The sequence below is a fragment of the Salmo trutta genome, chromosome 1 (assembly GCF_901001165.1).
Source record: "Salmo trutta chromosome 1, fSalTru1.1, whole genome shotgun sequence".
Classification (NCBI taxonomy): Eukaryota; Metazoa; Chordata; class Actinopteri; order Salmoniformes; family Salmonidae; genus Salmo; species Salmo trutta.
Window position 1 is genome coordinate 12,529,289 of NC_042957.1, and position 21,920 is coordinate 12,551,208.

The window sequence follows — 21,920 nt, forward strand, 5'->3', positions numbered from 1 at the left end:
CTCGCAAAGTTATTTTAGTAGTATCAAGCAAGTTGACTGCTCCGCTGCTCCCATTTCGGATGGCATCTTCCCATGTCCTGTTTTTAGGATATGTTGTTTCTTAACATGACAGCGCATGTTTTATTTTATTGGCCGTAATTTAAATTAGGCTATTTGATCGGAGAAACCGGCATGATGTAAAAGGTGTCCGTCTCATTACATTGGATATAAAATGTATGACAGCCTGTAGGCTACAGAAAAGGCCACATACTCTTTCTACCATATCCTATATCTGCTACATGATATGTTTTTGATATTTGTTTGGACCGAACTTTGGTGGAGCGCCCCAGCTATGCGTCTCTCCAACAGCACCCTGGAGAGGCGAGCTGGGAACGGACAAGCAACATATTTTGTGCCCCTCCCTTTGACAAAGTGGGAACTGTTTATCACAGGGTGGCATCAGCACTCACATAAAAAGCCCACAAGGCACTGGTTGAGAGAAATGGTCATTGTTTTTTTAGCAGAATTATGTTTTATGTGTTGTTGTGAGTTTGGCTCAGAAAATGCCACCCTCGTCAATTTGCCGCCTAATTCTGCCAAATGAGCGGGCCGGCCAAAGTGACAGCTCTCCCCTACCTATCCCCTTTATTGGAGGACATCGGGCTTCCTTGTCTTGTGCTGACTTAGCCCCCCAGCTAGTGTGTGTGTTGGCCACTGTACTCCGGTGCCTACCTTGTCAAGATATCCTACACTGTTGTGTTCGTTATCGAGGCCACCGGGCACTAGTCGTCCTTCGATTATTTAAAACTCCAAAGGGTCACTTCCCTAGATAACCGCGTCTAGGAAGGATGTTAGTTTAGCCAGCTATACAGCGTGAGATTCAGATTGCTTCTGTAACAGGGTTGGTCATGTTTCCACTTGCCTCTAAAGAAAGGTGTATTTAATGTTCAAGCATTCTTATTGGTTGGTTCAATTCCGATGACAATAGGGCGTGTTGTGATTGGCCCCGCTTGCAGATGGGGGAGATCGCGAAAGGCAGGTCTCCCCAGTATGAAAATGTGATGCAAGTGGTAGGTCACGTTCTGAATACTGTTGTATATTTTAGAATGTATACAAGTTTGCTGTACATTGCTGATTTATACATGTGTGGGTATATGGTACCTGTTAGGGATTGAGGGGTTCTCTCGGATGTGCTTTGGTATATGATTGCTGTATATAAGTGTGTTAGCTAGCATGCTGGTCACGTAAGCCCACTGCTGTTGTTTTCATGCTACAGATTTTACCATCGACAGCCATCAACATCATCAAGCCCTGCACAACTAACGTGCTGTTTGCTATTTAACAACAGCAGATAATAAATAATGTTCAGCTGGGACCAGTGCCTGGGGTGATTTATTTGGACAAAACACAACACAAGGAGAGTATGATCAGCATCTGTTACACCTCCCCTAGGCATCCCTCTCCCCTGGTATTACTAGCATGCTAAAAGCTAGCTAGGTGGTTTACCAACTCAACCTAGCTGCCACTGTGTGTTGTCATCTTGGCTTACCAAACATCTGCCATTTGTGCGTGTTTCGCATATATAAGCCTACGTTTAAACATGATATGTTTCATGCTCCAGCCCTGTGGTCGTAGCTAGGCTCACCCAAAATTATTTTGCGGGTGCTGTACAACTCCCGCCAGATTATTGTAGCTCAATACCTTTACTGTGTATTGTGGTAGCTGTTGTAATACAGTCTCCTGTTACTATTATGTTAGTTAATTTGATTAATAAGTATGTTGCATAAGAAATATTTATATTTTATCATTGTTTTCTTCACCTTCTGAGCTGAGAAAACACTGCATCACCATGATACTTGGCATGCATGACTGCGCCTCTTGTGGAGCTGAACTACAAGTAGAAGATGGTCATGACCTGTGCTACCCCTGCCGTGGCGTTGGCCACCTGCGTGTGAGGCCTTTTCTGACCCCTGCATTAACTGTGCCATCCTGTTTGTGAAGGTGAGGGAAGCACGGCTAGCCAGAGTTGAGGGCCTGGTTTTCACAGATAATTTACAAGCGTCCAGCATTGTTAGCCAGGACTCGAGGTCGACCGATTAATCGGAATGGCCAATTAATTAGGGCCGATTTCAAGTTTTCATAACAATCGGAAATCTGTATTTTTGGACACCGACATGGCCGATTTTTTTTTTATTTTTTAATTAAATTTTTTTTAGACCATTATTTAACTAGGCAAGTCAGTTAAGAACACATTCTTATTTTCAATGACGGCCTAGGAACGGTGGGTTAACTGCCTTGTTCAGGGGCAGAAAGACACATTCTTACCTTGTCAGCTCAGGGATTCAATCTTGCAACCTTACGATTAACTAGTCCAACGCTCTAACCACCTGCTTTACATTGCACTCCACGAGGTTACGCGAATGCAGTAAGAAGCCAAGGTAAGTTGCTAGCTAGCATTAAACTTAACTTATAAAAAACAATCAATCAATCATAATCACTAGTTAACTACACATGGTTGATGATATTACTAGTTTATCTAGCCTGTCCTGCGTTGCATATAATCGCTTAGGTACACGTTGCTCCAACCATAAACATCAATGCCTTTCTTAAAATCAATACACAAGTATATATTTCTAAACCTGCATATTTAGTTAATATTGCCTGCTAACATGAATTTCTTTTAACTAGGGAAAATGCAAACAGAGTCAGGGTTTATGCAGCAGTTTGGGCCGCCTGGCTCGTTGCGAATTGTGAAGACTATTTCTTCCTAACAAAGACAGCCGACTTCGCCAAACGGGGATGATTTAACAAAAGCGCATTTGAGAAAAAAGCACAATCGTTGCACGACTGTACCTAACCATAAACATCAATGCCTTTCTTAAAATCAATACACAGAAGTATATATTTTTAAACCTGCATATTTAGCTAAATGAAATCCAGGTTAGCAGGCAATATTAACCAGGTGAAATTGTGTCATTTTGCATTCATTGCACGCAGTCAGGGTATATGCAACACTTTGGGTAATTTGTCAGAATTTTACGTAATTATGACATAACACTGAAGGTTGTGCAATGTAACAGGAATAACGTTTTGTTTTCGAGATGATAGTTTCTGAATTCGACCATATTAATGACCTAAGGCTCGTGTTTCTGTGTGTTATTATGTTATAATTAAGTCTATGATTTGATAGAGCAGTCTGACTGAGCGGTGGTAGGCAGCAGCAGGCTCGTAAGCATTCATTCAAAATAGCACTTTCGTGCGTTTTGCCAGCAGCCCTTCGCAATGCATTGCGCTGTTTATGACTTCAAGCCTGATGAGGCTGGTGTAACCCATGTGAAATGGCTAGCTAGTTAGCCAGGTGCGCGCTAATAGCGTTTCAAACGTCACTCGCTCTGAGACTTGGAGTAGTTTTTTCCCTTCCTCTACATGGGTAACGCTGCTTCGAGGGTGGCTGTTGTCGATGTGTTCCTGGTTCGAGCCCAGGTAGGAGCGAGGAGAGGGACGGAAGCTATACAGTTACACTGGCAATACTAAAGTGCCTATAAGAACTTCCAATAGTCAAAGGTATATGAAATACAAATTGTATAGAGAGAAATAGTCCTATAATTCCTATAATAACTACAACCTAAAACATCTTACCTGGGAATATTGAAGACTCATGTTAAAAGGAACCACCAGCTTTCATATGTTCTCATGTTCTGAGCAAGGAACTTAATCGTTAGCTTTTTTACATGGCACATATTGCACTTTTACTTTCTTCTCCAACCCTTTGTTTTTGCATTATTTAAATCAAATTGAACATGTTTCATTATTTATTTGAGGCTAAATTGATTTTATTGATGTATTATATTAAGTTAAAATAAGTGTTCATTCAGTATTGTTGTAATTGTCATTATTACAAAAAATAACTAAAAGAATCGGCCGGTTAATCGATATCGTCTTTTTTTGGCCCTCCAATAATCGGTATCTGTATCAGCGTTGAAAAAAATCATAATCGGTCGACCTCTAGCCAGGACCCATCCAGGGCCACGAAACCGATGGCGGCCCCCCTGTGAAAATGTCAAAAAATAAGCGCCTCACTCAGAAGGTCAATTCTTTGTCCTCTGAGATAGAGCAGCTAAAAACGCTTTGCGTTCCTTCAAGCTCCCTGAGTCGGGACCCTATAGCACTCCCTCCAGCATGGAGGATGCAACAGAGGACTCTGATATCTGTGATGATGACCTTCTCTCCACTCAGTCACTCAGTTACAGACCCCCTTAAAGCTTGCACCCTCAACCAGGAGATTACATCTCTCTTGGAGAAGGGCACGATCACAAAAGTAAAAGCATCGGAACAGCAAGATGGCTTTTACTCAACCTATTTACCTGTTCCCGAAGAAAGACAGAGGCTTCCGTCCAGGTCTGTATTTAAAATGGTTCAATTCTTCCTGAAAGTTCTCCCCTTTCACATGTTGCGGACGGTCAGTGTTCTCCAGACCGTAGCCGCAGGGGAATGGTTCACGTCCCTGGACTTAAAGGATGCTTACATTCACGTTCCTGTGTTACCAGAACACAGGCATTTTCTACAGTTCGCCTTCCAAGGCTAGGCATATCAGTTCGTGGTGTTACCCTACGGCCTCTCCCTGGCGCCTCATGTCTTCACAAAATGCATGAGCGCAGCCCTGAGCTCCCTCCACCTTCAGGGACTCAAGATCCTTCCTTACCTCGACGACTGGCTCATCTGCACCCCTCTCGCGAATGTGTGGCTGAGGGCACAGCGCTGACACTGACCCACGTCACCGCACTGAATCTTACCCTGAACAACGAAAGAGCAACTTCACATCAACCAAAAGGTCACCTTTATTGGCATGGCTCTGAACTCCCACACTATGAGGGCATGTATAACACCTCAGCACGTGGACAGCATTCTTCTTCTGCAACAATTCCAGTTGAACGCGCTGGTGAAGGTACGAATGTTCCAACAACTGATGGGCATGCTCACGGCGGCCTCCGCGGTGACACCGTTAGGCATGCTGTCTTTAAGGCCGCTATAAGTGTGGTTCAACAAACTTCCACCTCCGCTTGGACCCCAAGCGGAACAGAAACACCAGAATACAGGTGACAAGAGCGTGCTACTCTACTCTGTAGCCATGGAGGAAGAGAACCGAACTGACTACAGGTGTCACAACTGACGCTTCACTAACAAACTGGGGAACACGGGCAGACCTGGAGGAAAGAGCACATCAACATGCTAGAAATTCAGAATCACTTTCTGATGGTTCTCAAACACAAACATGTCCTGATACGATCAGACAACACATTGAGTTTTCCACATCAACCATCAAGGGGGAACGAGGTCTGTACAGTCCCTACAGGTGGCTCAACAACTCCTGACATGAGCCCTACCACATCTGGCCTCCCTATGAGCCATTCATCTCCCAGGCAAAGTGAATGAGGTGGTGACTTCTTGTCGCGACAGAAACCGCCCCCTGGGGGAATGGAGACTTCACCCGCAACTAGTGAAGATTATATGGCAGCGGTTTGGAAAGGCACATGTGGACCTGTTCGCCTCAGAGCAAACATCCCACTGCTCCCTCTGGTTCTCTTTGGCAGAGTCCAAGAGCCCCCTGGACATGGACGCCTTAGCCAACACAAGGCCAGAGGGCCTACTGTTTACTTTCCCTCTGATCCCCTGATCTTAGCAATGCTGCACATGGTCTCTCAAGCTCAGCATAGGCTGCTGCTTGTTGACCCCAGATGGCCAGTGAGACCCTGGTTTCCAACCCTGCTCAGTCTTCTGGAGGGAGAACCATGGCAGCTCCCTCAGACAAAACCTGCTCTCACAGATGGATGGCAGGATATGGCATCCCAGCAAAGACCAATTGCAGCTATGGGTGTGGCCTCTGAAGAGCCCGACCCTCTACTGATCGGCTGTGATCCTGCTTTTATCGAGACGTTACAGAATAGCAGAGCCCAATCGACCAGGATGATGTATGCTGGTCGCTAGAAGCTGTTTACCGAATGGTGCTCTACCAGGGCGGAGGAACCGGTGTCCTGCTCTGTACCTGTTATACTGAGCTTCCTTCAGAAACTATTGGACTCCGGTTGCTCTGCCTCTATATTGAAGGTGCATGCCTCAGCCATATTGGCTAACCATTTACGCATCGATAGAAAATCGAATCTGCCAATTCTTTAAAGGTGTCTGGCTGCTGCATCACCCCAGGGCCTGTCCACTCGGCATCTTTGGATCTGCCACTAGTATTGGAGGCTTTAACAAAACCTCCCTTCGAGCATACGAAGGAGCTGGACAACCATTTTATCTCTGAAAATGACTTTCCTCTTAGCTATTTCATCAGTGAACCGTGTGAGTGAGCTCCACGCACTCTCTGAGTCCTGTCTGCCTACAATGGAAGGCAGACAACCTAGGTGTGACCTAATCGCCCAATCCAGCCTTTTTGCCTAAGGTTTTATCACCCCTACTGCCCCTCTCCTTTCCAGAATGTGGAGGAGCGAGCAAATCTCCTGTGTCCAGTCTGTTCCCTCAAACCCTATATGCAAGCCTCGGAGCACTACGGGAAGTCAGACCTACTGTTTCTGTGCTTCGGTGGGAAGTCAAAAGGCCTTGCATTGTCCAAGCAGAGGTTTTCACACTGGGTTGTGTATGTCATTGCTCAGGTCTACAAGGGTGTAGGGCTCTCTGTCCCAGCAGGTGTGATATGTCACTCAACCAGAAGTGTCGCCACATCCTGGGCTGCGCTGAGAGTTGAGCCGCTGAATGAGATATGCACAGCTGCTACCTGGTCGTCGACCTGCACGTTCTCAAGATTTTGCAAGGTCAATGGACTCTGCCATACCTCCAGTGGCACAGGTGCATTGATCAGAGGTTAATAGTGATATTCCTTGCGACTTTGTTGGTATGAATCATCCATACTTTCAACCGTATTGATGGTCTGAAAGGTATGAAGTAGAATGGAAGTTACGACTAACTATGGTTCTACGAATACCTGGAAGACCATCAGTACTTTCTTGTCACTCGTAATCTTTTGGCGAGAAGATTCTTTGAGGCAATGCGTGGTCTGACATAGGGTTTTATATGATGCTCAGGGACACGTCCTCCCACTCTGTCATGTCACCGGCGTGACTTCGTTGTTATTATTACTGAACCTGTGCGGAGTGCCTTCATGGTCAAATTGCTGCAAAGAAACCACTACTAAAGGACACCAATAATAAGAAGAGACTTGCTTGGTCAGGAAACACGAGCAATGGACATTAGACCGGTGGAAATCTGTCCTTTTGGTCTGATGAGTCCAAATTTTGAGATTTTTGGTTCCAACCGCTGTGTCTTTGTGAGACGCAGAGTAGGTGAATGGATGATCTCTGCATGTGTGGTTCCCACAGTGAAGCGTGGAATAGGAGGTGTGATGGTGTGAGGTTGCTTTGCTGGTGACACTGTCTGTGATTTATTTAGAATTCAAGGCACACTTAACCAGCAAGGCTACCACAACTTTCTGCGGCTATACGCCATCCCATCTGGTTTGTTTTTCAACAGGACAATGACCCAACACACCTCCAGGCTGTGTAAGGGTCGTTTGAAAAAGAAGGAGAGTGATGGTGCTGCATCAGATGACCTGGCCTCGACAATTACCGACCTTAACCCAATTGAGATGGTTTGAGATGAGTTGGACCACGGAGTGAAGGAAAAGCAGCCAACAAGTGCTCAGCATATGTGGGAACATCTTCAAGACTGTTGGAAAAGTATTCCAGGTGAAGCTGGTTGAGAGAATGCCAAGAGTGTGCAAAGCTGTCATCAAGGCAAAGGGTGGCTACTTTGAATCATCTCAAATGTAAAATATATTTCGATTTGTTGAACACTTTTTTTTTTGGTTACTACATGTTAGCTCTTGTGAGTTTGTTGTGTGGGTCTTTTGACTCACCATGTTGTTATCCTGAAGAGCCACCGTACTTTGGCAAAACGTTGTTGTTATACAAGCTCAGGAAAGTGTGCATGTTAGCGTGATATCTAATAAACTTGTGTCGTTGATAAAGAACAAAGTCTCATTCTTGTGAGCAATGGAAAGGGTAGTTTGAAATGTACCTTCTAGCCAAAGGCATGGGTACTGTTGCAGGCACCAGGAAACATGCTGTCCTCCTATACTGCCTCGAAGAGGAAGGGCACCGCATTTTCAGAACTTTGGGTCCTGCGGTCTTGTATGAAGAAACAATTTATTTATTTTTTTACTGAGATAGCTGCTGTTCAAACAACGACGTCAGCGAGCCAGTTTGAAGCTGATTTTAAAGCTCTAGCACAGTCATGTAATTTTGGACAAACTGATAAGAGATCAGCTGATTGAAGAAAAAAAAACATCCAACCCCCGGGTACAAGAAAGACTGTTACTTGAAGATGCTAATTTAACCCTTGCTAATTCACTCACACTTTCTCTGCAAATTAAATCCGCCACTGAATGTGCTGCTAAAATAGTTGAAACACAAGCTTACCCCACAACAAGTGCTATTATTACGGTGCAGTCAGTGCAGCAGCTACACACTAGCTATGAAGTGAAACATTCATCCACCGCAATACAGCTAGCACAGCTTCACCAAGGGTGCCTGCAGAAGCGCTGTGGAAATTGTCGATCTACCTGTCAAGCTTCAAGGGCTCCAGATTGCTCGGCTAAGAGCCAGACATGCAGATGTCAAAAATGTTAAATACATTTTCCACACCTGCTATCGCATCAGCGCAACCGCGTGCCTACGGCAACCACAACACACAGGCAGTGATCCATACAGTTGGGCCCCACTCAGTGAACTTTAGTATGTGCCCTCTCTACCTGGAAGAGAGCTACGTTCCCGCTCTCCTTGACACTGATGCCAAGGTGTCTTTGCTAAATGCAACAACATACAACCAGTTATTCCAGCACGTACCGCTGCAGCCTCCGTCCACCACACTCTTTGGCTACGGTTAGAGTAAGATGGACGTCATCGGCCTCCTCCACCTCACAGTACGTTATGGTTCCAAGGCCTTAGACTCCTTCCCGTTTCAGGTCAGATGCCAGGGCGCAAACATCATGGGCCTGAACAGTTTTGTCCATCTTGGATTCTCTCTACAAGACAACAGTGGAGCCAAGATACTTCATGTGTCTTCTCTGTGGCATCAACAGTATCCAGAGTTGTTCAGTGGTTTGGGATGCCCGACTGCATTCACACACAAACCGCTGTTGGACCCCAAGGTTCCTCCTGGAATTCAACCTCTGCATCGGATTTCCTTGGCCCTCCGCATGTTGATGAGGAACTCCAACGCTTCGTGGCAGAGCATCTAATCGAACCCATCGACGCCTCTCTCTGTCGAACCTGGTGATTGTTCAGAAGAAATCAGGGGGCATCAGAACCTGCATTGGCATACAAGCAGCCAACAAAGCAGTTGTGCCTGACAAATATCCAGGAGCTCACAACACACTTCCATGGCTCCCATGTCTTCTCCAAAATCCACCTTTGACAGGAATATATGCAGGTTCCTCTTCATCCGGAGAGCAGGAACTACCGGCCTTCACCACTCACACTGGACTGTATCGCTACAAGCACATGGTTTTTGGCCTGAGCTCACCACCAAGTTGCTTTCAGAAGATCATGACCAACATCATCGCCGGCTGCCCTGGTGTTGTGGTCTACCGAGATGACATTGTGGTGCATGGGTCAGACTTGCCACTCATGATGAGCGGCTACAGCACGTGTTCACCAGCCTCAACCGCCATCACCTCACACTGAGAACTCACACTTTTCAGTGTCAGCCATAGATTTTGTGTGGTTCCAGGTGTCATCGAAGGGCATCTCTCCACTGCAGTCGAATGTGGATGCCACCCCCACAACAGCTTCACAGTTGGCATCATTCCTTGGTATGACTGCCTACTACAGTACACCATTCCAAGATGGCGTAGCAGTTCAGACGTCCATTACCCTCCTCTTGTCGTGTCCCGTGTATATATATATTTACATATTTTTTTCTTCACCTATCTTTTTACATTTTTTTTCCTAAAAACTCAACCTCAAAGCACTCTCCTGCAACCCGCCTAACCAATTTAAAAAAGAAAGTATTATTTACCTCATCTGAATTCCACAACAGAAGCTAGCCAGAGGTTAGCCATTTTCACTGGCTAACGTTGAAGTTCAGCTAGCCACGGTTAGCTGTCCTCAGCTATCCATTAGCTCGAAAAGCTATCGCCAGTTTTTGTACAGCGCGACTCAGAGCATACCGGAAGTATTCTCTCTCCTTTCTCCGATTTCTACCGCAGGCTCTGGACATTTACACCTGGATCTTGGCAGCTAACTAGCTGCTACCTGAGTGACTATTGGCAACGTCGGTCACGGAATTAACACACATTATTACGGAGCTAGCCAGCTGAAGCGTTCCGTCAGCCACTCCTGGGCTATTCCTGAGCTAGCCAGCTGAAGTGTCTCCTGGGTTACAACTCACCTATCCTGACCCGTTTTACTGCCGATGCGGAGCCCCATCGGGTCTTCACGACTGGACCACCGACGTTATCTGCCCGAGGGAGTTATCCAACTGGCCCCTCCGTCGCGACGTAACCTGATCGCCCATCTGCGGCCGGCTAATCGTTAGCTGTCTTTTCGGCTGCGATCTGAATAGGTCTATCGGACACTTTTCTTGGGCCACTATAACTAACTATTTTGCCAACTTGGACAGGTCCCCCCTTCCACACGGAACCCCACTAACCCACAGACAAAAACGCACGAGGTGGCTAAAAACAGACCTCCCTCCCATCTTCCACCAGCTTGCTACCTATGGCCCGGCTAGCTGTCTGAATCTCACTGGACCCTTTGATCACTCGGCTAAGCATGCCTCTCCTTAATGTCAATATGCATTGTCCATTGCTGTTCTGGTTAGTGTTTATTGGCTTATTTCACTGTAGAGCCTCTAGCCCTGCTCATTATACCTCATCCAACCTCTCAGTTCCTCCACCCACACATGCTATGACATCTTCTGGTTTTAATGATGTTTCTAGAGACAATATCTCTCTCATAATCATTAAATGCCTAGGTTTACCTCATCTGTACTCACATCCCACCATACCTTTGTCTGTACATTATACCTTGAAGCTATTTTATCGCCCCCAGAAACCTGCTCCTTCTTTTCTCTATTCTGGACGTCACAGACGACCAATTCTTATAGCTTTTAGCCGTACCCTCATACTTATTCTTCTCTGCTCCTCTGGGGATGTAGAGGTGAATCCAGGCCCTGCAGTGCCTGGCTCCACTCCTACTCCCCAGGTGCTCTCTTTTGATGACTTCTGTAACCGTAATAACCTTGGTTTCATGCATGTTAACATTAGAAGCCTCCTCCCTAAGTTTGTTTAATTCACTGCTTTAGCACACTCTGCCAACCCGGATGTCCTAGCTGTGTCTGAATCTTGGCTTAGGAAGTCCACCAAAAACTCTGAAATCTTCATCCCTAACTACAACGTTTTCAGACAAGATAGAACGACCAAAGGGGGCGGTGTTGCAATCTACTGCAGAGATAGCCTGCAAAGTTCTGTCCTGCTATCCAGGTCTGTACCCAAACAATTTGAACTTCTACTTTTAAAAATCCACCTCTCCAAAAACAAGTCTCTCACCGTTGCCGCCTGCTATAGACCCCCCTCGGCCCCTAGCTGTGCTCTGGACACCATATGTGAACTGATTGCCCCCCATCTATCTTCAGAGCTCGTGCTACTAGGTGACCTAAACTGGGACATGCTTAACACCCCAGCCATCCTACAATCCAAGCTTGATGCCCTCAATCTCACACAAATTATTAATGAACCCACCAGGTACAACCCCAAAGCCGCAAACACTGGCACCCTCATAGATATCATCCTAACCAACGTGCCCTCTAAATACACCTCTGCTGTTTTCAACCAAGATCTCAGCGATCACTGCCTCATTGCCTGCACCCGTAATGGGTCAGCGGTCAAACGACCTCCACTCATCACTGTCAAACGCTCCCTGAAACATTTCAACGAGCAAGCCTTTCTAATCGACCTGGCCCGGGTATCCTGGAAGGATATTGACCTCATCCCGTCAGTAGAGGATGCCTGGTTATTTTTTTTAAATGCCTTCCTCTCCATCTTAAATAAGCATGCCCCTTTCAAGAAATTTAGAACCAGGAACAGATATAGCCCTTGGTTCTCCCCAGACCTGACTGCCCTTAACCAACACAAAAATATCCTGTGGCGTTCTGCATTAGCATCGAACTGCCCCCGCGATATGCAGCTTTTTAGGGAAGTTAGAAACCAATACACACAGGCAGTTAGAAACGCCAAGGCTAGCTTTTTCATACAGAAATTTGCTTCGTGCAACTCCAACTCTAAAAAGTTCTGGGACATTGTAAAGTCCATGGAGAATAAGAACTCCTCCTCCCAACTGCCCACTGCACTGAGGATAGGAAACTCTGTCACCACCGATAAGCCCACTATAATTGAGAATTTCAATAAGCATTTTTCTATGGCTGGCAATGCTTTCCACCTAACTACCCCTACTGCATTCAACAGCACTGCACCCCCCACAGCTACTCGCCCAAGCCTCCCCCATTTCTCCTTCTCCCAAATCCATTCAGCTGATGTTCTGAAAGAGCTGCAAAATCTGGACCCCTACAAATCAGCTGGGCTTAACAATCTGGACCCTTTCTTTCTAAAATTATCTGCCGAAATTATTGCAACCCCTATTACTAGCCTGTTCAACCTCTCTTTCGTGTCGTCTGAGATTCCCATAGATTGGAAAGCAGCTGCAGTCATCCCCCTCTTCAAAGGAGGTGACACTCTTGACCCAAATTGCTACAGACCTATATCCATCCTACCCTGCCTTTCTAAGGTCTTCGAAAGCCAAGTCAACAAACAGATTACCGACCATTTCGAATCCCACCGCACCCTCTCCGCTATGCAATCTGGTTTCAGAGCTGGTCATGGGTGCACCTCAGCCACGCTCAAGGTCCTAAACGACATCGTAACCGCCATCGATAAGAAACAATACTGTGCTACCGTATTCATTGACCTGGCCAAAGCTTTTGACTCTGTTAATCACCACATCCTCATCGGCAGACTCAGTAGCCTTGGTTTCTCAAACGATTGCGTCGCCTGGTTCACCAACTACTTCTCTGACAGAGTTCAGTGTGTCAAATCGGAGGGCCTACTGTCTGGACCTCTGGCAGTCTCTATGGGGGTACCACAGGGTTCAATTCTTGGGCCAACTCTTTTCTCTGTATACATAAATGATGTCGCTCTTGCTGCTGGTGAATCTCTGATCCACCTCTACGCAGACGACACCATTCTGTATACTTCTGGCCCTTCTTTGGACACTGTGTTAACAACCCTCCAGACGAGCTTCAATGCCATTCAACTCTCCTTCCGTGGTCTCCAACTGCTCCTAAACACAAGTAAAACTAAATGCATGCTCTTCAACCGATCGCTGCCTGCACCTGCCCGCCTGTCCAGCATCACTTCTCTGGACGGTTCTAACTTAGAATTTGTGGACAACTACAAATACCTAGGTGTCTGGTTAGACTGTAAACTCTCCTTCCAGACTCACATCAATCATCTCCAATCCAAAGTGAAATCTAGAATTGGCTTCCTATTTCGCAACAAAGCATCCTTCACTCATGCTGCCAAACATACCCTCGTAAAACTGATCATCCTACCGATCCTCGACTTCGGCGATGTCATTTACAAAATAGCCTCCAACACTCTACTCAACAAATTGGATGCAGTCTATCACAGTGCCATCCGTTTTGTCACCAAAGCCCCATATACTACCCACCACTGCGACCTGTACGCTCTCGTTGGCTTGCCTTCGCTTCATAATCGTCGCCAAACACATTGGCTCCAGGTCATCTACAAGACCCTGCTAGGTAAAGTCCCCCCTTATCTCCGCTCACTGGTCACCATAGCAGCACCCACCTGTAGCACGCGCTCCAGCAGGTATATCTCTCTGGTCATCCCTAAAGCCAACTCCTCCTTTGGTCGTCTCTCCTTCCAGTTCTCTGCTGCCAATGACTGGAACGAACTACAAAAATCTCTGAAACTGGAAACACTTATCTCCCTCACTAGCTTTAAGCACCAGCTGTCAGAGCAGCTCACAGATCACTGCACCTGTACATAGCCCATCTATAATTTAGCCCAAACTACTACCTCTTCCCCTACTGTATTTATTTATTTTATTTATTTTGCTCCTTTGCACCATATTATTTATATTTTAACTTTGAACTTTCTTCAAACTACAAATCTACCATTCCAGTGTTTTTCTTGCTATACTTTATTTACTTTGCCACCATGGCATTTTTTTGCCTTTACCTCCCTTATCTCACATCATTTGCTCACATTGTATATAGTCTTATTTTTTTCTACTGCATCATTGATTGTATGTTGTTTTACTCCATGTGTAACTCTGTGTTTTTGTATGTTGTCGAACTGCTTTGCTTTATCTTGGCCAGGTCGCAATTGTAAATGAGAACTTGTTCTCAACTTGCCTACCTGGTTAAATAAAGGTGAAATAAAAAATTAAAAATAAACATGCTGTTTCTACCAGAATATTCCTTCATCACGTCACCACTGCGACAGCTTCTTAAGCAGGACACTCCTTGGAATTGGACTCCGGCCTGTCAGGAGTCGATCAAGGAGCTAAAACGCCTTCTCACCACGTCTCCAACCCCCTGGCTCATTTTCACTTGAACTGCCCCACGCTGGTGACCTGCAACGCCTCAGCAGTGGCTATGATGGCTGTCCTGTCTCAGCTGCATGATGATGTGGATAAGCCCATAGCTTTCGTCTCTCGCGCTCTTTCCGACAGAGCAAAAGCACTCAGTAGGGGAGCGCAAGGCTTTTGCTTGTGAGAGATGGCATCTCTACCTTTTTTTTATGGTCGCTCCTTCACCCTCAGAACAGACCTGACAGCCCTGAAGTCCAACACTGGCGGGGGACACAGGGCCCTCCGTCTCCAAAGGTGGTCAGATTGCCTACAACAGTATGATTTCCAAGTACAGTTTACTCCAGGAAAAGACAATGTAGCAGACTTCCTGTCCCTCCCCCTCCCCATCACCTCGCAGAGCTCATCTACTCAAATGGTGACAGATGGGGAAGAGGAGTTGGTGCATCTTGTCTTCTCTCTACAGAATGCTGTGTCCCTGCAAGAACTCGAGGACGCGTCAACTGCAGAACCATCATTTGGTACACTCATTGAGTACGTCAGGAACAGATGGCCTTCCCACATCCCATCAGAACTGGAGTCATTCTCAAGTGTGAAAATCAAACTGTCATGCTGGGGTGATGCCTGCGTCGCACGCTGGCCACTGTGCAGTGATCCCTTTGGCCCTCGGGTCGTGTAATGGCGATGCCGAACTAAGGTCATCTCGGCATTGTCAAACTGAAACAGCGGTGTCGTGACATGTTGTGGTGGCCTGGCATAGATTGTGACCTTGAAGAGCTCATCAGGTCCTGCACATCATGCCTCATCAGTGGGAAGACGGGCCCACCTGCTCCTTCCCTTGTACAGCCCCTGGACTGGGCATTTGGAGCACCTACAGCTCGAGGTTTGTGGGGAGCTACACGACGTCTCACACCATCAAAGGTTGCTCATTGTGCTGTATGACCTTCACTCTAAATGGCCCAAAGTCACCCCAATGGACACAGTCACAGCGGAGACCATAGTCAACTTTCTGGATCAGCTCTTTGCTCGCTGGGGCCTGCCTCAGGCCATTACCACGGACAATGGACCCCAGTTCCTGTCGAACGACTTCACCTCTTACCTAACAGGCAAAGGTGTTACCCACATCCGTACTGCTTTCTATGGAAATATTGAATCAGTCTCTAACAAATGGACTGTGCGCGCACATGGCCGAAGGTTGCTCTCTGGGGACTGTACTCTCCCAGACCCTTCTCCACTACCACACAGCCTGTCACTCCTCTACGGGAATCTCCTCGGCCTCACTCATGTTGGGGCGTGAGCTCTGTGAAAAGGGATCTGCATGGAACCCAAAAGGGATCTACCTGGAACCAAAAAGGGTTCTTCAAAGGGTTTTCCTATGTGGACAACCGGAGAACCATTTTAGGTTTCTAAGAGTGTACAGTCGTGGCCAAACGTTTTGAGAATGACACATTAATTTCCACAAAGTCTGCTGCTTCAGTGTCTTTAGATATTTTTGTCATATGTTACTATGGAATACTGAAGTATAATTACAAGCATTTCACAAGTATCAAAGGCTTTTATTGACAATTACATGAAGTTAATGCAAAGAGTCAATAGTTGCAGTGTTGACCTTTCTTTTTCAAGACCTCTGCAATCCACCCTGGCATGCTGTCAATTAACTTTTGGGCCACATCCTGCCTGATGGCAGCCCATTCTTGAATAATCAATGCTTGGAGTTTGTCAGAATTTGTGGGTTTTTGTTTGTCCACCCGCCTCGAGGATTGACTACATGTTCTCAATAGGATTAAGGTCTGGGGAGTTTCCTGGCCATGGACCCAAAATATCAATGTTTTGTTCCCCGAGCCACTTAGTTATCAAATTGTGAGTGAGCCCACTCCCTTGGCTGAGAAGCAACCCCACACATGAATGGTCTCAGGATGCTTTACTGTTGGCATGACACAGGACTGATGATAGCGCTCACCTTGTCTTCTCCGGACAAGCTTTTTTTCCAGATGCCCCAAACAATCGGAAAGGGGATTCATCAGAGAAAATGACTTTACCCCAGTCCTCAGCAGTCCAATCCCTGTACCTTTTGCAGAATATCAGTCTGTCCCTGATGTTTTTCCTGGAGAGAAGTGGCTTCTTTGCTGCCCTTCTTGACACCAGGCCATCCTCCAAAAGTCTTCGCCTCACTGTGCGTGCAGATGCACTCACACCTGCCTGCTGCCATTCCTGAGCAAGCTCTGTAATAGTCGTGCCCCGATCCCGCAGCTGGATCAACTTTAGGAGACGCTCCTGGCGCTTGCTGGACTTTCTTGGGCGCCCTGAAGCCTTCTTCACAACAATTGAACCGCTCTCCTTGAAGTTCTTGATGATCTGACAAATGGTTGATTTAGGTGCAATCTTACTGGCAGCAATATCCTTGCCTGTGAAGCCCTTTTTGTGTAAAGCAATGATGACGGCGCATGTTTCCTTGCAGGTAACCATGGTTGACAGAGGAATAACAATGATTGCAAGCACCACCCTCCTTTTGAAGCTTCCAGGCTGTTATTCGAACTCAATCAGCATGACAGAGCAGCTGGTCCTTTTGTGGTAGGGCTGAAATGCAGTGGAAATGTTTTTTGGGATTCAGTTAATTTGCATGGCAAAGAGGGACTTTGCAATTAATTACAATTCATCTGATAACATTCATAACATTCTGGAGTATATGCAAATTGCCATCATACAAACTGAGGCAACAGTCTTTGAAAATTAATATTTGTGTAATTCTCAAAACTTTTGGCCACGACTGTAGTCTTTGTTGTCTGCAGGTACCAACAACAACGCTCAGACAGAGGAGACCCAGGAAACGGCCCTGCCGGGGCCAACATCAAACTGGTCAGCTCAACACTTCTCATAGAGCGGCACCTGGTCAAATATCTGCTGGCAGCAGGTGAGCAGAACCGCTCCAACTGGACAGCCTCTTTGTTTGGTTCTCTCAAACCAAACTCTACCAACATCTATTTGAGATTCTCATCCTCAATTCATACATTCTGGAAATTCATTGGGCTATCACCAAAAACCTCAAGTTTTTCCTTTTGTTAATCAGATCACACAACCCTTGGGGTGTAATTTACACCTGTGTTCTTGTCCTCAGAAACCAATGTCCATGTTGCCACACAGACGTGGCTGACGTGATTCTGCAGACGGGGGCTGACCTGGTGAGACCTCTCCCTAACGCTCTGGCCTGGCCTGATCTCTGGGAAACAGTTCATGTCAGGAACATAGCCTTTTTTGCATGAGTTGTTCACACGTTTGCATAAATGTGGATGAGCTTCCCAAATAGCACCATATTCCCTTTTATAGTGCACTACTTTAATCAGGGCCCGTAGGGATCTTGTCAAACAGCGCACATTATAGTGAATAGGGTGCCATTTAGGGTGCTGCTTGGGGGTGGTTTAGATGCATGACTGCTTGAATAGGCTCATGTGTTTCCATGTGTCCATTTGACTCACTCCTGTCTTTCTGTCTGTCTTGCAGAATCATGAATCGAAGAGGGGACAGAACCCCTCGAATGAAAGTCGAGCACGACCAATGTTTAGTGAGGTCATTTGCACACACAATTGTAAGCATTGGTTATCCTACTTTTCTGTCATAGTTTTAAGGAAATTAGATTTAGTTAAAACATATTATATCTTGTTTGATTTTTGCCCTGTCATGCATGTTATGGCCAAGGGCAATGCAAATAGGCATGCATTTTTAATCAATCAATCAAATGTATTTATAAAGCCCATCTTACATCAGCTGATGTCACAAAGTGCTGTATAAGAAACCCAGCCGAAAACCCCAAACAGCAAGCAATGCAGGTGTAGAAGCACACTAATACAGTCTTCTCACAGTTTGTATTTTTTTTGCTGAATGCTCATGCATTTAGATATTTTTGTGTGTTGTTTTTTCATTCACACTGGCCAGAAAGGAGATCCATGAAGTGAACATGGACAGCATCTCTAAGCCTGATTTCTCATAGGAGGACGGTAAGGATGGCTCACCTAGGGAGCTCTACACTCACAATTCCACTTAGTTCAGGAACTGAATGGGCATTCTTAAGGAGAAATCAAATGTCTTATTCAACTGAATTGAGATACAATTGATCTGTAACTCTTGACTTGCTCGGGCTAATCCCAGGGTTGGACGGGGCAGTGCATTTCCTCAAAATCAAGGTAGTCCCTGACAGTTGGAAGATGGACCTGAGCGAGATCTTAGAATCGTCGAGGAGGACAAGGAAGGAAAAGAGAGCGAAGAGGAGAAAGAGGTGCTAAGGGGGGTCACACAATTGTGGTGTCCTAGCTCCTCAACTACCCCAACAACATTGTTTCGGGCCCCATGCCAGACTTATCTCATCTCTCACCCCCCTCCCAAGACACCTCTCAGGTTGGGAACACTGGTTTACAAACATAAACATCTACTGTACTTCTACAAACATGTATATATTGACATGAAATTTGTATAATTGATACCAAATATACTTTTGTACTATCTCCCCTAAACCAAATAGGCTCCATGACGTCCATTCCAAGCCCTGGCCATGGTAGTGCCTCCCCAAGAGCCAGACAGAGTACCCTCCAACATCACAATACCTCCACTTGTCATCACAAAAGGTCAGTCCAACAGTAAATACAGGTCTAGCTTTGTTAATTCCCTGACCAACAAGACAACTAGACACCAGTTGAGTGCCCCAGGCATCAAAGCGTTATGATTACTGTAATATTGTATGGTACTGTACAACCTTGTAGCTAACTGGTTGTGTTGTCCTGTGTGGCTGTCTCACGTGGCTCCATGCAGAGGCTGAGCCCCCTACAGGTTAACGCCGTTGCTGCAGAGTGCATTGTGGAAGAGACTGAGAGCAAGCTGAATGAGTTGAGCCAATGGATCTCAACCATAGAGAAGGCAGAGCTGCAGCAGAAGAAAATCCTCAAGGAGCAGTTAACCAAAGTGTACATTTAAGGTCAAAGGCCTGAAGGATGACCCAGGTAATTTATGTCACATTATCTAAACTCTTACTCATATATCACTTCTAAACTGACAAATTAACATCAAATATACCTTTTACAAATACATTAGCATGTTTAATACATTTGTTTCAGCAAACATGAAGTTTTGGGCAAATTCTAATATCACTTTGCTCAATTTGTCGTGTATGGCCGTTGAAATGTGCAGAACATTAATCAGCTATGCCTGCCCCATATGTAAGGCCCTCTGAGTTGTTGCTGGTGACACTTTACTTTCTTGACTGTGTCACAGAGGAACCCAGAATGCCTAGCACTAACCATGTTTTTCATGGTTAGGGCTAGGCCCCTTAGATCCAGTGAAGGGAAATCTTAATGCTACAGCATACAGTAACATTCTAGACGATTCTGTGCTTCCAACTTTGTTGCAACATTTTGGGGAAAGCCCTTTCCTGTTTCAGCATGACATTTCCCCAATACACAAAGCGAGGTCCATACAGAAATGGTTTGTCGAGATCGGTGTGGAAAAACTTGATTAGCCTGCACAGAGCCCTGACCTCAACCCCATTTAACACCTTTGGGATGAATTGGAACACCGACTGCGAGCCAGGCCTAATCGCCCAACATCAGTGCTCAACCTCACTAATGCTCTTGTGACTGAATGGAAGCAAATCCCCGCAGCAATGTTCCAACATCTAGTGGAAAGCCTGCCCATGATTTTGGAATGAGATGTTCGACGAGCAGGTGTCCATATACTTTTGACCATGTAGTGTATGAAATGAACCCCCCCCCCCCCAAAAAAAAAATCTCACAGGTGTAGCAGGTTGTGAACTCTGCAAACAACGTTTCCACTCCGAGAATGAGAATGGTAAATGACTGTAGGCTTCATTAATCCTTGCATTAACAGAAATGTATGTAACGAAATGACAGGGATTAATGGTAAATGAGGACATACAGTACCAGTCAAAAGTTTGGACACACCTACTCATTCAAGGGTTTTTCTTTATTTTTTACTATTTTCCATATGGTAGAATAATAGTGAACACATTAAAACTATGAAATAACACATGGAATCATGTAGTAACCAAAAAAGTATTTTCTTCAATGTAGCCACCCTTTGCCTTTAAGACAGCTTTGCACACTCTTGCCATTAGAGTATATATACATACATACACACAGTACTACATTAAAAAAGAGGTAAAAATACACCTTATGGACTGTGAAGAGACGCACACAAAGGTACAGACACACGCACACAAGCGCTAGCAACCGCACGTATATTGTTGTATGGTGGTATTATACATTTTATATTGTTCATATGTAGTGATGTAATAATGTTATATGATGTACTGTTTTATCTTTTGTTTAATGTGTGATATAAGGGCCTTTATGTGTTTGGACCCCAGGAAAAGTAGTTGCTGGAGATGATTGTGGACTACAGGAAAAGGAGGGCCGAACAGGCCTCCATTAACATCGACGGGGCTGTAGTGGAGCGGGTCGAGAGTTTCAAGTTCCTTGGTGTCCACATCACCAACAAACTATCATGGTCCAAACACACCAAGACAGTCATGAAGAGGGCACGGCAACACCTTTTCCCCCACAGGAGACTGAAAAGATTTGGTATGGGTTCCAAGTTCCTCAAAAAGTTCTTCAGCTGCACCATCGAGAGCATTCTGACTGGTTGCATCGCCGCCTGGCATGGCAACTGCTCGGCATCTGACCGTAAGGCGCTACAGAGGTTAGTGCGTACGGCCCAACACATCACTGGGGCCAAGATTCCTGCTATCCAGGACCTATATACTAGGCGGTGTCAAAGGAAGGCCCCAAAAATTTCCATTAACAGCTTCTACCCCCAAGCTGTAAGACTACTGAACAATTAATCACCCGGACTATTTACATTGACCCCCCCCCCCCCCATTTTTATACTGCTGCTACTCGCTGTTTATTGTCTATGCATAGTCACTTTACCCCATCTACATGTACAAATGACCTTGACTAACCTGTACCCCCGCACATTGACTTGGTACTGGTACCCCCTGTATATAGCCTCGTTATTGTTATGTAATTTTATTGTTACTTTTTATTACATTTTTTACTTTAGTTATTTAGTAAATATTTTCTATATTTCTTGAACTGCATTGTTGGTTAAGGGCTTGTAAATAAGCGTTTCACGGTAAGCTCTACACCTGTTATATTCGGAGCATGTGACAAATAACATTTGATTTGATTTATTTGATTTACTACCTTGGCAGCAGCTAAAGGAATCCCTAATAAATACAAATACAAATAATATATATTAACAGTATACACA

General features: G+C 45.5%; 2 long non-coding RNA genes across 2 annotated transcripts; both read left to right on the forward strand.

Annotated features, from left to right (window-relative positions):
• Nucleotides 1-1,026: 1,026 nt before the first annotated feature.
• On the forward strand, nucleotides 1,027-17,145 carry LOC115201190 (uncharacterized). The gene is made up of 3 exons (XR_003879708.1): nucleotides 1,027-1,049; nucleotides 1,256-1,980; nucleotides 17,104-17,145. It is a non-coding gene; the product is annotated as an uncharacterized LOC115201190 (long non-coding RNA).
• Nucleotides 17,146-17,180: 35 nt separating this feature from the next.
• On the forward strand, nucleotides 17,181-21,055 carry LOC115164268 (uncharacterized). The gene is made up of 9 exons (XR_003869897.1): nucleotides 17,181-17,216; nucleotides 17,435-17,556; nucleotides 17,761-17,824; nucleotides 18,144-18,228; nucleotides 18,576-18,637; nucleotides 18,789-19,034; nucleotides 19,159-19,261; nucleotides 19,446-19,633; nucleotides 21,016-21,055. It is a non-coding gene; the product is annotated as an uncharacterized LOC115164268 (long non-coding RNA).
• Nucleotides 21,056-21,920: the final 865 nt, after the last annotated feature.